Here is a 15,941-nt window from a genome sequence, read left to right as displayed (position 1 = left end):
TCACCTCTTCTTCATGGTAAAACACCCTATGAAATGTTTTTTGGTATACCTCTTTTGTTTGATGATCTTCGTGTGTTTGGTTGCTACTATTTTGCTCATAATCAACGTTCTAAAGGTGATAATTTTGCTAGTCGAAGTTGAAAGTGTGTTTTCGTTGGGTATCCTTTTGACAAAAAGGGTTGGTATTTATATGATGTGGATTCTAAGAAGTTTTTTGTGTCCCATGATGTCAAATTTTTTAAGGATATTTTTTCGTATTTGGATAGGAATGCTGCAACCATTGAGCTCAACCATGTCGCTCTGCCATATGGAAGTGCAGATGTGATTTTTGATACATATCTTGGTGAGTCAGAAGTGTCACAGCCTGCAATAGTTCCTTCGCAGCCTATGAGTTTGCCACCTGCGGATTCTTTGACACATGTGGTGTTTTCTTTTTTTTTTCTAATGACACAGGGATATATGGGGCTTTGGGCAATAATGCGTCTGAATTGGGACAAGAGCATTGGGAAAAATTTCCCTCAATAAAGCTTCAGGATTTTTTCACTCATATCGCCATAAAGAAAAGTCCATCTCCCACCTCACCTACTTCAGAGCCTTCCTCAAGTACTTTATTTCCTGTGGTGCATTATGCTAATTGTGACAAATTTACTATGAAACATCGAAATTGTTTTGCAACTATTACTGTAGGGGTTGAGCCACAGTCTTTTAAAGAGGCTGTAAAGGATGTAGGATGGCGTGATGCTATGTAAAAGTAGATTCGTACTTTGGAAGATAATGGCAATTGGTCTATAGAGACACTTCCTCCTGGAAAGAAAGCTCTAGGTAGTAAGTGGGTGTACAAGATTAAATATAACTCCAATGGAAGTACTGAGAGACTTAAAGCTCCCCTTATTTTTTTTTTTGATAATCACCAAGTATAGGGTATTTACTATAATGAAACTTTTGCTGCTATGGCGAAAATAGTGACTATTCGTGCTTTCTTAGCATTACAGCTTCAAAAAATTGGGAGTTACATCAAATGGATGTACATAATGCCTTTCTGCATAGTGATCTTGATGAAGATGAAGAAGCTTCATATAGCTTATTCTAGGTTTTGCCCCTGATAAGCCTAGAATGGTTTGTTGTTTGCGCAAGTCTTTGTATGGATTAAAATAGAGTCATCAGTGTTGGTTACTGCACTGAAAGGGTATGGATTTCTTCAATCATATTGTGATTATTCTCTCTTTACATGCATTAAGGGATCTATGCACATAAATGTGCTAGTTTATGTTGATGATTTGCTTATTTCTGGAAACGATTCCGTTGCTTAGAGAACTTTTAATAGGTATCACAATTTTTTCTTCCATATGAAGGATCTTGGTGTTTTAAAATATTTTTTAGGGATAGAGATAGCTCGTAGTTTTTTAGGTATATTTCTTTGTCAAAGGAAATAAGCACTTGATATTATTTCAGAGATGGATATTTTAGGAGTAAAGCCCGCAGAATCGTCAATCGAGCAAAATCATATATTTGCGCATGCTACATAGGCAGTTTTGACTTGTCCTAAGTCATACAGACTGTTAATGGGTCGTTTGATGTATTTGGCAGTGACCAGACCTGATTTAGCATTCTTGATTCATGTCTTATTTCAGTTTATGCATGAGTCCAGGCAGGAGAATTAAGATGTAGCTCCATATATAGCCCAATACTTGAAAGGTTCTCCTTCCAAAGGATTTTATTAAGATCTGATAATGATTTCTCCTTAAATGGGTGGTATGATTCGAATTGGGCTACTTTTTCGTTAACTCGACATTCGTTTACTGGTTAGCTTGTCTTTCTGAGACAATCTTCTATTTCTTAGAAAACTAAAAAACAACATATTGTTTCTCGTTCTTCCACCAATGCTAAGTATATGTCTATGGCTTCTGTCACTTGTGAGCTGAAGTGGTTGAAGGCCTTACTATTGAGCTTAGGTGTTCATATCCTAAAGATATTCCTTTATTTTGTGATAGTCAATCTGCATTGCATATTGCATAAAATCCTGAATTTTACGAGCATACTAAACATATTGAAGTTGATTGCCACTTTATTAGGGATACAGTTAAGGATAGGTTGATTGCACCTTCTTATGTTCTGACCTTTATTCATTTGGCTAACATTTTTATAAAGGTGCTTGGTAAACCGCAATTTAAATACCTTCTTAGCAAGTTGGGCATTTATGATTTGCATGCTCCAACTTGAGGAGGTGTTAGTATATTATTATGGGATATTATCTTTTAGGAATATATTGTATATTATTGTATATCTTTTAGGCATATATTTAAGAATACATTTAGGAATATATTATATATCTTTCCTATTCCTATGTGACTACTGTTGTATAAATATTATGTATACTCTTGATTTTTATCAATAATATTTAAAGATATTATCTTATTCTTGTCAATCCCCAATTGAAAAGATGATCTAAGGTGTCCTTAATCCAATATCATCAAAGACTCCATTAAATGAGACAATTTGGAAACTCTTTGTGGATTCTGTGTCTTTTATTAATAACTTCTCATTGCAGGCCTTAATCAATGCAAATACCATATATGAATTTACAGTCAAACAGTATGGATTGTTCTACTTTGTCTCTCTTTGCGGGCTCAAAAGGGAAATCCTCTACTGGTCTTGCCCCTAATTTGGATAAGGCGAAAAGCTTAATTGGGGAACTAAGAATTTTGACAAAGATTGCTGAAAGGACATTTTTGGCATAATTCATGGACCTTATTAGGTTCTCTTCATTCTAGCAGGTGCCTACTGTGGATGACAATAGGAGAATTTAATAAGATTTTATGGTCCTTCGAGAAACAATGAGCAAGGTTTCTCGAATGGTTGCATTCATGATTTCTTGATTTTGTAACATGGGAATTGACCCATGCTTACTAAATCGTTTTACTGCAATAATAATATCTTTGGAGGAAAACTCCATTTCAACTTGTAAATCGTCGAAATTAGTAGAACTCGCATGACCGGGTCTTCTATGAGGAAGTTTTGAAAATTCTAACCCATCTTAAGCATTAATGTTGCTATTAAGCATGTAGGGTGGAGGTTCATACCTCGTAAAATCTAGTTGAGTTCTTCTAGCATTGTCTGGACCTTCATTGTCAAAATCATTCTCCTCTGGTTTGGAAGGAACGATCTCTAGTTTAGAAAATAATGCAATTTCTAAACCATCGAGTTCAGACTCCTAGATTGGATCATAATCGATTTTAACTTCCTCTTCATTCTCAACTTCCTCTTCATTATCAATCCCAATTGCAGTTTCATGTACCGAATTGTATGTCCTTTCGCTAGTGTAGTTTGTTGGCAAAACATCATTTGTTCTCGTCAAACTTACGCTAAAACCAATATTACTTACGAATTTTCCATTCATGTAACTTGATGGCATATCTGCATAAGTTGAAATGAAAGACATTCACAAAATGTCATGTTGGAGTCTCTACATTTGGGTTACCAACTAACCTCAATTGTATGTCAAAGTTGAAATTAAAGGTTGAAACCAAGAAATGTTTTTCCATAAATGATTCTGGCATTCTTTGATATGAGCTTTGCAACAACGCTATGAAACCACCGCACAACTACGTGATTGGATTTTCTGCTTCCTGTTCCTAAAATAAATTAACTGAAACTGTTGTCGAACTGGGACCACCCTCCTTTACATCGACAAACTGGATATATAACTCTAGTTAACATTTCTAGTTGAGCAATGCCTATTAAACATTAACTCAACATCTATGTCGCATTTGAGCTCAAATGTATCATATCTTACATGGTTCATTGATGGTAGATATCTATATTTCAAACTCAAATGTATTATATCTTACAAGGTTCATTGACGTTAGATATCTAACTCTTGATAGAAGCTCGTTCAGTTTGATGCTCCGGTTAAAAGCTAATTATGTAGATTGGGATAATACAAAATGACCTCAATTTCAATTTCGCAAATTTGACTGTCATAATAAATAACGACTCTAATTCGTTCACTCATCTTTACCAAAAAATTGTTTCACATGTTTAATATAAAATTAAAATGAAAATATTGTACAGAAAAATAAATAATCATTAATCAAATTCGAACGACGACACCAAATTTACTTACTCATAAATCTAAAAAGATCGGACATTACTCTATTTTTCTTTACATATAATATTTATATGTCAAATATTTATTTTCTCCACATATATTGTGGGTATGGTGATTTCTAATATTATAAAATGAAATAATTATTTTGAATATAATTATTATTTTATATGTAAAATATTTCAAATATCATTGTTTTTCATCTACATTGTGAGTATGATATTTCAAATATTTTTATATGTGAAATATTTCAATTAATTATTTGAAATATCATTATGTTTACCTGTGAAATACATATACAAAATATTATTATTTAACCATTTAACTAAGGAAATTAATATGTTAAAAATATTCATAGAAGAAAAATAAGAAGAGACTTAAAACAACATGATATAAAAAAATGAATTTGAAACTCAAAAATAAAACCATTCAATTAAAGGAAAAGCGTGTATAGTTAAATGCCGTTGAGCTCACTTTTTAAATCACCTATTTCTCTAAATAAAATTTAAAATGACGTAAAGGACTGATTGAAAAAGAATTGGCATATAAGCCTTATTTAGCCGTTTTTGCCATCCGTATAATATAAAATAAAACAGTGTAGTTCTCTAATTGTTTTTCGAAATCCGCGTATATGCTAAGAGAAAGATCTGAGAAGAAAACAGGTTGAAAAAGAGAGGGCAAAACGACTAAAAGAGAGGTAAGACACTCTGTGATTTTTTTTTCTTTCTTTATATTGAATATGAATGTTACTTATTTTGAGAATTAACCTTTTGGTTTGCTGTCCGGTATTTCCATTCATCGGTTCACTTCAATGGCAGACTCAGATTCTTCAAGACTTGCAGAAATGGAAAACAGTGGAAAACATGAAGCAGAGAGGTTAGTTATATATGGTTTATTGGTCAGTTTTCAGGCAGTCAAATCGTTTAAAGTGGTTTCGTTGATGGTGGATTTTCGCTTGTCGGTGTTTGTAGATATGCCGTAGTGACCGGAGCAAACAAGGGCATCGGGTTTGAGATTGTAAGGCAGCTCGCTTCAAATGGCGTAGCAGTTGTATTAACAGCTAGAAATAAAGTGAGGGGAAATGAGGCAACCGCCAAGCTCCACCAGCTGGGATTGTCAAATGTAGTTTTCCATCAACTCAATGTTTTGGATCAAGCTAGCGTTGAATCATTGGCTGATTTCTTATCTCAGAAGTTTGGAAGACTTGATATCTTGGTAAGGATCCCTGTTACGCAGTTTGGTATGAACTATGAATGTCGGTGTAAGTACCCTATACAGAGATCTTCAAAAGCAACCTTAATCGCCTGCATCTTGACAACATGATTTCAAATTTGTAGTTTTGCAATTGCTCATAAAATCATATTACATTTGACAGGTAAATAATGCGGGAGCCAGTGGTGCTATAGTTGACGAAGATGAACTCAAAGCCTTAGGTATAGATTCTACAGCATGGGTAAGTTAAGTACAAGAACTTAATAGTTGGGGAGCTTTGTGTTTCTCAGTATTATAGCCATTATTTATATGAATGAGCTAATTAGTTGTTGGTGCAGCTGTCAGGGAAGGTGGCAAAGATGGTCCAAAGCGTGATGAAGTATACATATGAAGAGGCAGAAGTTTGCTTGAATACTAATTACTATGGTGTCCAAAGAGTTACTGAAACCCTTCTCCCTCTGCTGCAGCTGTCCAGTTCAGGAGCTAGGATTGTCAATGTTTCTTCTCTTCGGAGCGAATTAAAGGTACTTTCATTATGATTTTTATTTCAAGATAATTAATGAGATTGGGATAAATTTTTGTTTTATATTATATCTAATGTTGATTTTTTTTGAATTTTTAATATACTTCAAATTTATTGAATTTTGCCATGTTAGATAGGAAAAGAATAAGAAATATAATAGTATAATTCATCTAAATCAATCAAATTACAGTAAAAACAAAATTAATATTGACCGTAATACAGTGACAATTTGAGCTTAATCTCATAACTAGTTAGTTTTATTCTTCGCTTTAATCATTGAATAAAGACTAAACTCACTGAATTGAGAATTCCTAGTCTATTAGGTAAAAATCCATTGTTATCTCTATACACTATACTGTTGTTGAAGCTCTTGACATACATGGTGAGATTTTAACTTGAGTCACTGTGGTTTTCAAATCTTCAACTTTACCATTTTAACCAAAGCTTTACTTGGTTTCTATATAAACTTTTAATAAATACATTTATTATACAATTTTGTTTCACTGGCTGTGCCATAATCTTGTAGAAAGTTCGGAAAAGGCCAATGAAATGGTACATAATGGCATCACAATTGCATAATGGTAAACTTCAAATTTTGTAGAGGGTTCCTGGTGAAAGCATCAGAAATGAACTTAGAGATATAGAGAATCTAACTGAAGAGAAACTGGACGGCATATTGCAAATATTCTTGAAGGATTTTAAAGACAATGCTCTTGAAGCTAACGGATGGCCGTTAATGCTGCCAGCCTACAGCATGTCGAAGGTGGTCCTAAATGTTACACAAGAATTCTAGCCAGAAAATATCCAAATATGTGCATAAATTGTGTTCATCCTGGTTATGTTAACACTGACTTGAATTGGCACACGGGGGTGATCATGACAGAAGAGGGCGCTAGAGGCCCCGTTAAATGTGCTCTCATCCCCGACGGAGGCCCTACTGGTTGCTATTTTGATCAGACTGAAGTTGCAGAGTTTTGAGATGCACCCTCTTTTTCGTTTGATTGGAACTATTGCTGAGGTTAGAGATTATACATTCGAATACAATTTGGGCTTTGCTACATTCTATTTATGTTACCTACACTTTACATTTTCTGAAGTATGTGTCGAATGGAACATTAATGTGGATTAAGTCGAGGATATATGCCAAGTCCAATAGAGCATGTGTGCTAAGTCAAACAGGGCATGAATATGTGGTAATTTGTGTTAGAGCATGCATACATGATCACACAAGTTATTCATGTTTTGCTGATTATGTTGAATATATCATGTGTTAGTGAAAACTTATGTTATCTGTGTTCATGCTCATTATGTCTAATAGAACATATATGCTGATTGAGTCGAAGATAGGTGCTGACTCATTCAAACAGAGCCTAAATACTAAGTTGAATAAAGTATGTTTATGTGGTAATTTGAGTTAGAATATGTATATATGATCATCCAAGATATCGGAGTTTAAGCTGATTATGTCCAATATAGTATGTTATCCATGTTTATGTTGAACATGCATTTGGATTAACCCAACATAGAAAAATAAAAAATAGATAACCTAAATGAATCTATCATGGAAAATCTTTAAACTATAAAATGAACTGTTGGATTCCAGCGTCTAATTAGTTGTGGACTTTGTTAATGTGTTTATTGTTTGAAATGATTTTAATTAGTTGGATGATATTAGACTTTGTATGTATATCAACTTGAGAGATTAGTTATGTTGTTTACTTGAATTTATGTTGCTAATGTTTGTTTTGGTTGTATAGTTTCAAATTTTCAATATTTCAATTATGATTTAGTAATGATAATGTTGATGTTTTAATTGAATTTGGAATGCTTAATTGATGTTTATGTCATTATTGTTATTTATTTGGATGAATGTATGTGAGACGTCCGTGTATTCTAGGGACTTCATCAAATTAGTCCTCTATTATTAAATGGTTCAATTTAGTTCATGTACTATTAAAAGAATCAAATAAGACCAAATTAGAATAAAGTTAACATTTATTGTTTAAAAAATATCATTTACTTGTTTAACAAAGTTAACATTTTTAAAGTTTTATTGTTCGTAAATGAAATGATTTATTTGGAATTAGAATGCAATTGAAAAGAATAATTTTTAAGATATTTTTATACCGTATTCTTTTTAATAGCATAGGACTAAATTGATCCATTTAATAATAGAGCGATTGATTTGATCTAGACCTTATAATATAGGGATCTATTAGGTACTTTAACCTATTTATTTGTTCTATTTTAATGGGGCGAGGTATTCATGAGTAAAAAGATAAGGGTTATAAAGATTATATATTATCATTGAAAGGTATCAAAGTAAAATTAAACACCTAAGTCTAATCATTGTCATGTTTGATTTGTCTATCATTTCACTCACCGATTACAAAATTTCTAAAACACCCATTACTTCGCTAGCACATCCAAAAATATAAACCCATTACTAAACAACTAGAACCATATAAAACCTTATCCAAACCCAATTGACAGACAACCAATATCATTAAAATTCAAATTATCAAAAGCAAGAACACAAACCAAATTTCGCCATTTTCTTGAAGCATAAAGAATGTGATGTGTGATGGTCACACATTTGAAGTTTGCACGTGCTAATCCCATTGACTTGTACTTTATTATTATTGGCTCCTTAACGACATTAAATTTTCATGCTCCAAATATCATCATTAAATTCCCAAGTTAGATAGACACAAATAATTAGCTCATTAGAAACAAATATAATATTCACGGTGTATTGCTAACATTGATTTTAAGGAGTAATTGTTCGTTCATACGGACATCGTTGATGAAAGTGTGGTCGGATGTAATTGTTAATGTTTATTAGTCATTAAGAGATGGGCAACTAATAAATTTTTAGAATGACGTGTGGATTAGGCAAGATGGTCCTCCTAGAAATTTTTTCAAAGGGAGTGGAAATCTGGATAACACATTACGTGTATGTAATCTGGTTGACGAGTCTGGGAATTGGGATTAGCATCAGTTAAACAGCTTAGTTCCTGATCAGATTCTCTTGTAGATAGCTGGTTTGATGCCACTTTCAGTAGATGCAAGGCCAGATCGTTTAGCTTGGAAATGGATGAGAAAGGATACTTATTTCATGGCTAAAACTTACATGAATCTCTTCCTGTGTGAGGCTGATAACTTCCCTAAGGTTTGGAAGATGATTTGGAAGGCTAAGGCATCTCAGAGGGCACGAGTGCTTCTCTGGCTTCTTTGACAAGATTGAATCCTAACGAATGGGGAACGAGTAAGGTGACATATGATTGATGATGGCCATTGTCCACTGTATGGTAATGTTAATGAAACTATTATCCATGCAATTTGTGATTGCTATTTCTCGAAATCGGTCTAGCTCTATGTTGTGCCGAGACATGCACAAATGGCTTTCTTTTCAATGAATCTTAAGGACTGGCTGTTGTGGAATATGGAGAATGCAAGTCATTGTGATATTGGGGACACTGATTCGCATACTCTTTTCGTTATTTTTTGCTATTTGTTATGGAAAAGTCATAATTGCTATGTTTTTTTTTCTAATGGCCATAACTGTGTTCAGAATATCGTTGATACAAGATTTTATTGGGCAAGGAACTATGATCTGATGTCCTCCAATCTGATACAGGCTAATCCTACAGTCACTGCAATGCATTGGTCGCCACCAGAGAAGGGATGGATTAAGCTCAACACAGATGGAGCATTACTTTCAGTTAAATCATGAGCTTTTATTGGGGGTGTTGTAACAGCCCAATTTTCAGTAGTGTCAGAACAGTGATTTGAGATCACTAAATTTGATGAAAAAGTTAGAAAAATTTATTAATTAATAATTATAAGTTAAGTGTGATTTTAGAAATATTTTTGAATTAGTGAATTTTGTGATTTCAAAGAAATTATTAGGTTAATTGGGTCGAAAACGAGGAATCGAGACCTTGATATTATAAACTGAGCCATAAATATTTTTATAAATATTTACGGAGTGTCATTAGGGTAGTATTAAAGTTTCGTTAAGAAATTTTAACGTTTCGATGGTTAATTGATTAAAAGGATTAAATTGCAATAGAGATAAAAGTTTAATTAAAGATTAAAGAAAAGTTAAAATGACCAAATAGGAAATTATGCCTTTTTCTGAAGTTGAGGCGGCATAAGTAGATTTTAAAAAAATCTAAAGTTAAAATATATTATTATTATTATTATTATTATTATTATTATTATTATTATTATTATTATTATTATATTACTTAAAAGTTAAGTATAAATATTAGATTAGATTAGATTAGATTAGATTAGATTATAATATATTATATTATATTACAAAAGAAATAAAAGATAGAAAAGAGAATAGAAACAAAATTGAAAAACGAAACAAAGAAGGAGAAAGGAGAAAGAAAAGAAAAATAGGAGAATTGGAGTTTTGAGGTTCAAAGTGAATTTGGTAAGTCAATTTAATCCCTTTTTTTTGTAATTTTTGAGTTTTGGAATCCTAGAACAAAATACTACTTGATTTAAGTTAAAATTTTGAAAGTTAGCAAATTTTTAGATGTTGTTCATGTTGGATTAATTGATGAATTAGGGTTAAATTGATTGAATTTCAAGTTAGAAGTTAGTAAAAGGTTGATTTGTAAAATAAATTATAGGTTTTGAATTAATAGGGACTAAATTGAGAGAATTTTGAAATTAAGGATTTATGGTGAAATTAGAGAGTTAAATTAGTTTAAAGTGGGAATGGAATGAAAATATGAAATTAGTTTTGAGAATAAAAGTTAGTCTCGGTTCAGGGACTAAATTGAAATTTAGGAAAATATTGAGTAAAAATTGATATTTAATATGAGATTGAATGGTGTTGTATTGATGGTTTTTAATTGTTTTAATTTCACAGCTAGCGTCGTACCGGGATTCTCGACAAAAAGAGGAAAAATATAGTCGACGTCGAATAGCTCGGAATTCCTGGTTTGTATTTCTATAATCCGAATCTAATTATTAATTGTTGTATTTTGATTAAATGTTATGGTAAGTAATTGAGGTGAGAATTATTGTGTTTTACAATTGAAATGGATTGTTTTGGTATGTGATGAAATTATATTGGTTGAATTAAATTGGAATATATATATATTATGAATATATATGTGTAAATGTGAAATTGTGCAAATATGATAATTGGATTTTTTTTAATGTATGAAATTCAGTTTTAATGCCCAAGTAGATAGAATTTAGAACTACCAGGATATTAGTGGCATGCCATTAAGGAACCTTAGCGCGCTATTTGATATTTAGCACTTCAGTGCTCTCTGATTATTAGCACGTCAGTGCTCTCTGTTCATTAGTGCATAATAATGTACCTCTGTATTTGTTCCGTATATCCGGTGTGTTCTATAAAATCTACTTTGGGCTAAGAATAAGAATATGAGATAGTGAATTGAAAATAGAATATGAAATATGTTGTAAATACATGGAATACACGAGTTATATACTCATGAATTGAATGTGAAAAGCTATTATATATAGCAAGTGATGATAATTGAGTATCGTATGGTTTTAAATATTCAGTTGTGCTTGACATTTTATTATACATATTTTACTTTTTTATTTTTAAATATTCGAATTATAGAAATACCACTGAGTTTTTACTCAGCGTACGGTTTTGTTTCCATGCGCAGGTTCAGTACTTAAGTTTGATCGCTGATTCAGCATCCAACAACGATCCCGAACTCAAATATGGTGATGTTTATTTCTTTGTATCGGCATGTACCTAGAGTGTCTAAATATTAGTTATTTTGTGGTTTGATTATAAATGAAGTTATAAGATCTATTTTGGCGAGTTTATAATTTGGATTAAAACGGTGATTTGATGACTTATTTTGATGATATAAAATGTTTGAGATTTTTGTCCGTTTGATCTGTAATCTCTGGTAATGCTCCATAACCCGATTCCGGCAAGGGATACGGGTTGGGGGTGTTACAGGTGTTTAGAGACGCCGATGCAAATAGGTTGTGTGGTTTTTCATTATGTATAGGAAAGGACATGATATTTAAGGTGGAAGCAAGACATGTGCTACAAGGCTTTTAAATAGCATTGGCGAACGAATACAGAAATCTTGAGCTGGAATGCGACAACACGCTTCTAATAAAATTGATTTTGGTGGGTGGAATGAGCAATAGTAATTTGGGGGAGTTACACTTAGTACATAGTTTGCTTAAGCGAGGTTAGAAGGTAAGATTTCGTCACATTCCAAGATCTCAGAATGAGGCTGCTGATCATATGGCCAAAATAAGTTTAAGTTGATAGTTCTTTTAAATTTATAATTGCTTTGTGCTGATAATTTCTACCAAAACAAATAATAATAAATAAACACAAGATGCAAATGCAAAAGTGCACTGTCTATATGATTGCAATCAAATTTACTTACCATTGATTTAACCATTCACAAAGAATATATGTATTTGCCAATATGAATTTTACGAACAATTAGCATTATAAATGATATGCAGCCAAATGTTCATAATTAATTAGGATTAGAACATATCTATCCTTAATTACATAAATTAATATTAAAATAGCATATACTTCAATTTGTATAATATAAAGGAAATAGTCATGAAAAATATTTAATGAACCAAAATAATTATTTTGGATTTCCACACATTTAGTATTCTGTCCAAAATATTCCAAAAAAATTTCTCAATTTTTCAGGTATGGAAAGTAAGTTAAATATATTTAATACTCTCATAATTAGAGTAAAAATAAATTGGAACATCAAAAGTATATTCAACATGCCCAAAAATACAAAATTTATGTCTATAATATATGATGAATTTTTCAAATTTTGAAAAAAAACCAAGTATTAAAAATAATTTAAAACATATTTTAAGCATTTTCTAAAATATATATTAAGTATAATAATTACTCAATAATTATACATATTATCCAAAAAAACTATGTTAAATAGTCCAGAAAAGCATAAAAGAATATTTAAGAATTTGTTTTGGATTACCAACTAATTAAAATAAATTTAAATTAGTTCCATATTGAAAAATATGAACTAAAATAATCAGAAAGGCAAAAATTTTGAATACATAATAGTGATAGATTAAATCTGTTAAAATTAAGAAAAATATATATAGATATAGTCACCCAATTTTCAAAAATTTTTATGTTATGCATCAAAAAGAAAAATGTTGCAAAATGGACAATCACGTTATAAAATTTATTCATTTTAATTACCTCGTTAAAATTGCAAACAAAAATCTTATACGATATTCAAATTATTTTTCTTATTTTAGTGACTAAAACGAAAATAAATAATTTGAATGCAAAATAATGAGGTGGGTATTAATATCCAAGGTGGAAAATAAAAAATTTAGATGAAATGCCTTGTAAGATTCTCGTTTACAATTTTAACGGGAGTGATCAAAATGAAAAACTTTATAACATGAGTGTCCATTTTGCAACCTTTTTCTTTTAAATACCTAAAATAATATTTTTTAAAAATTAAGTGACCATCTATATGGTTTACCCTAAAGTTAATATACCTGAAATTTCACTATGCCTTGTAATCACCATAATTCACACATCCAAAAAAATTGTGATTTCGGGACAAACAAAAACTTAATATGAATTTTATTTTTAGATTTATCAAATAAATCATTTTAAATTTATAATATAAAGGAAAAATCTAAAAAATTACTATGTAACCAACAATCACAAATCATACATTTAAAAATTAGACATACAACTAGATACATATGAATGCGTGGAACCAATGTCATTAAAGCAAAGTGTTGTACGGAACGGATAGTAAAAGTCCATGTTATGACGTCGGATGCGTCTCTGTCTTTTCGGTGCCTAGCTGCGTATACTAGAGCAGGTTGCCTAGCCTCAGTTCTGTTCGCACCTTGACCCGGTGCTCGCTAATCTTGACTACTAGTCGCAACAGTATTCACAGCCATATTCTGACATCGGCCCCTCGGAGGTAACTGCCCAACTCTCTTATTCTGAACTTGATTTTATATCGGAGCTTGCATCTAATTAACCCGACAGAAACAATCTCTGACTCAGTGCTAAGTAGATCCACAACCCAAACATGCACCTGACTTTTTCCAACACTCGTCTGGATGGCGCTTATCATAATACCCACAACCCGAAGCTCTAGCTACTCTATAAGGACCTCTAGTACCCACTACTGTAGTATTATGCTATTGTCCGCCCTTTCTAGCTTACTTTAAAGGCCGCAGATTCAGGCTAGTAGGACCAAAATCCCTCTTTTTCAATGCTTGTTTTTTTCTCTTTTTCCGCGCTCCAAAAGCTTAATTTCCTCAATAGTCTTGGTCTTGTCAACCAAGGTCTCAAATACTCATTCTTGATGCGGAGCCACTTGGATTTTCAGGTCATACCTCAATCATCCTCAAAACACAAAATTTTGTCTTGATCAGTCGCCACCATACCCGGAGCATAGCGGCTAAGTCTCAGAAATTTGGCCTCATATTCGGCCACAGACATATCTCACTACTTCAGCTTTATAACTTCCAATCGACGGGCCTCAACATACTTAATAACCACGTACTTCTTCAGGAAGGCCTCTTGAAAATAATTCAAAGTCAGACGCTCAGCTATATACCTCTCACCAGAGGCTGCCACCAATGGTAGGCCTCATCCCTTGGTAAGGACACATTACCTTTTAGTTTTTGTTCTGGAGCACAATCAATATCTTCCAAAATCCTTTCGGCGATATCCATCCAATACTTTGCCACAGTTGGGGTCAAACCAGCAACACCCCTGAATAATTTAGCCTCATTAGACAGAAGCCTCTCAGTAACGGGACCATGGTTTCCAATTTTAGTTTAGGCTCCAACAACCCTCTGTAGTACTCTCAACATTTCTTAGGATACAATGTCATTACCTAACTCCTAACTGCCATCTGAAATAGGTGTATCCTTAGTATAATCTTTTCTCGGGTTAGGTGTAACTCCCTATGATGAAGGGGATTCTTCCTGAATTGCATGGCGCGACACACCTTGCTTTCGCCTACCTCGACTGATCATAAGGAATTCTCAAAGATCTACGATTTTTGGCACTCTCTCTAAACGATGGCAAAGACGATGGGTAGTACGTTCCGGTTGCCATCTTGTGCAATCACAATCAATAGTATCTGCGTGCATTTCCCATAAAGTTAGGTATCATCAACCTGCACTAGCGACTTGCAATGGAGGATGACCTTAACACATGGATCGAACGTCCAGAAGAAACGATGGAAAATTCGTTTCCCTGGTTGTAGTACGTTATCAATGTTGTAATAGGGTCGCATTTGTAAGTCGATCACAGTCCCTGGCATGTACTCCTGCATTGCAAATATCCACCCTTGTAGTTCGTTGTATGACGCGTCTAAGTCACCATTAGGAATGTTCAATCGGTTAACTGACCCGAACTACCATTAACTGAATTAACCGACCCTTTTAAACCCTTAACTATTAACCGAACCGAAATTTTTTCAAAAAAATTAACCGAATCAAACTTTTTCAGTTAACTGAATTAACCGAAATTTATATTTTTTTATTTTTAGTTAAAACAAGTATAAAACATATCAAAAATTAACTGACTTAACTGACCGATTAATTTATATTTCTAAAAAATTAACCGAACTGACCAAATACTTATATATTATAATATTATTTATTAAATTCAGTTAATTTATTTAACCAACCGATTTCGAACCAAATTAATCGTTAATTGAACTTCCAAAAAATTATTAACCAACCCTCGACTGAATTTATTTGGTTAACCGACCGATTAACCGAATTCGGTCGATTAACCGAATTAATTCAGTTTTACCCGAAATTTGCACACCCCTAGTCACCAAACAACTACTCCATCACCATCTGTTTCGCTCACCATGCTTTTCTGTATGACACCCTGTATTGGAACCGGGCTTGTTTGTCAACAATCAATACTGAGACAATAATGGTTGGCATGTCTTTTACCAATGGCCACAATTACAGATCATTTTTGCATCTAGCTTCTTATGATCTTACATCATACGTTCTGCAGTGTATGTATGAGGCTTTTCCAATTTGCTGAATGTCCACATTTGAGTC

General features: G+C 32.6%; 1 pseudogene; it reads left to right on the top strand.

Moving 5' to 3' along the window:
• The first annotated feature begins 4,843 nt into the window (after window positions 1–4,843).
• Window positions 4,844–7,120, top strand: LOC105793380 ((+)-neomenthol dehydrogenase-like; annotated as a pseudogene).
• The last annotated feature ends 8,821 nt before the right edge of the window (window positions 7,121–15,941 follow it).

This window comes from Gossypium raimondii, chromosome 7 (genome assembly GCF_025698545.1).
Source record: "Gossypium raimondii isolate GPD5lz chromosome 7, ASM2569854v1, whole genome shotgun sequence".
NCBI classification, from domain to species: domain Eukaryota; kingdom Viridiplantae; phylum Streptophyta; class Magnoliopsida; order Malvales; family Malvaceae; genus Gossypium; species Gossypium raimondii.
This window is presented reverse-complemented; position numbering and strand designations above follow the sequence as displayed.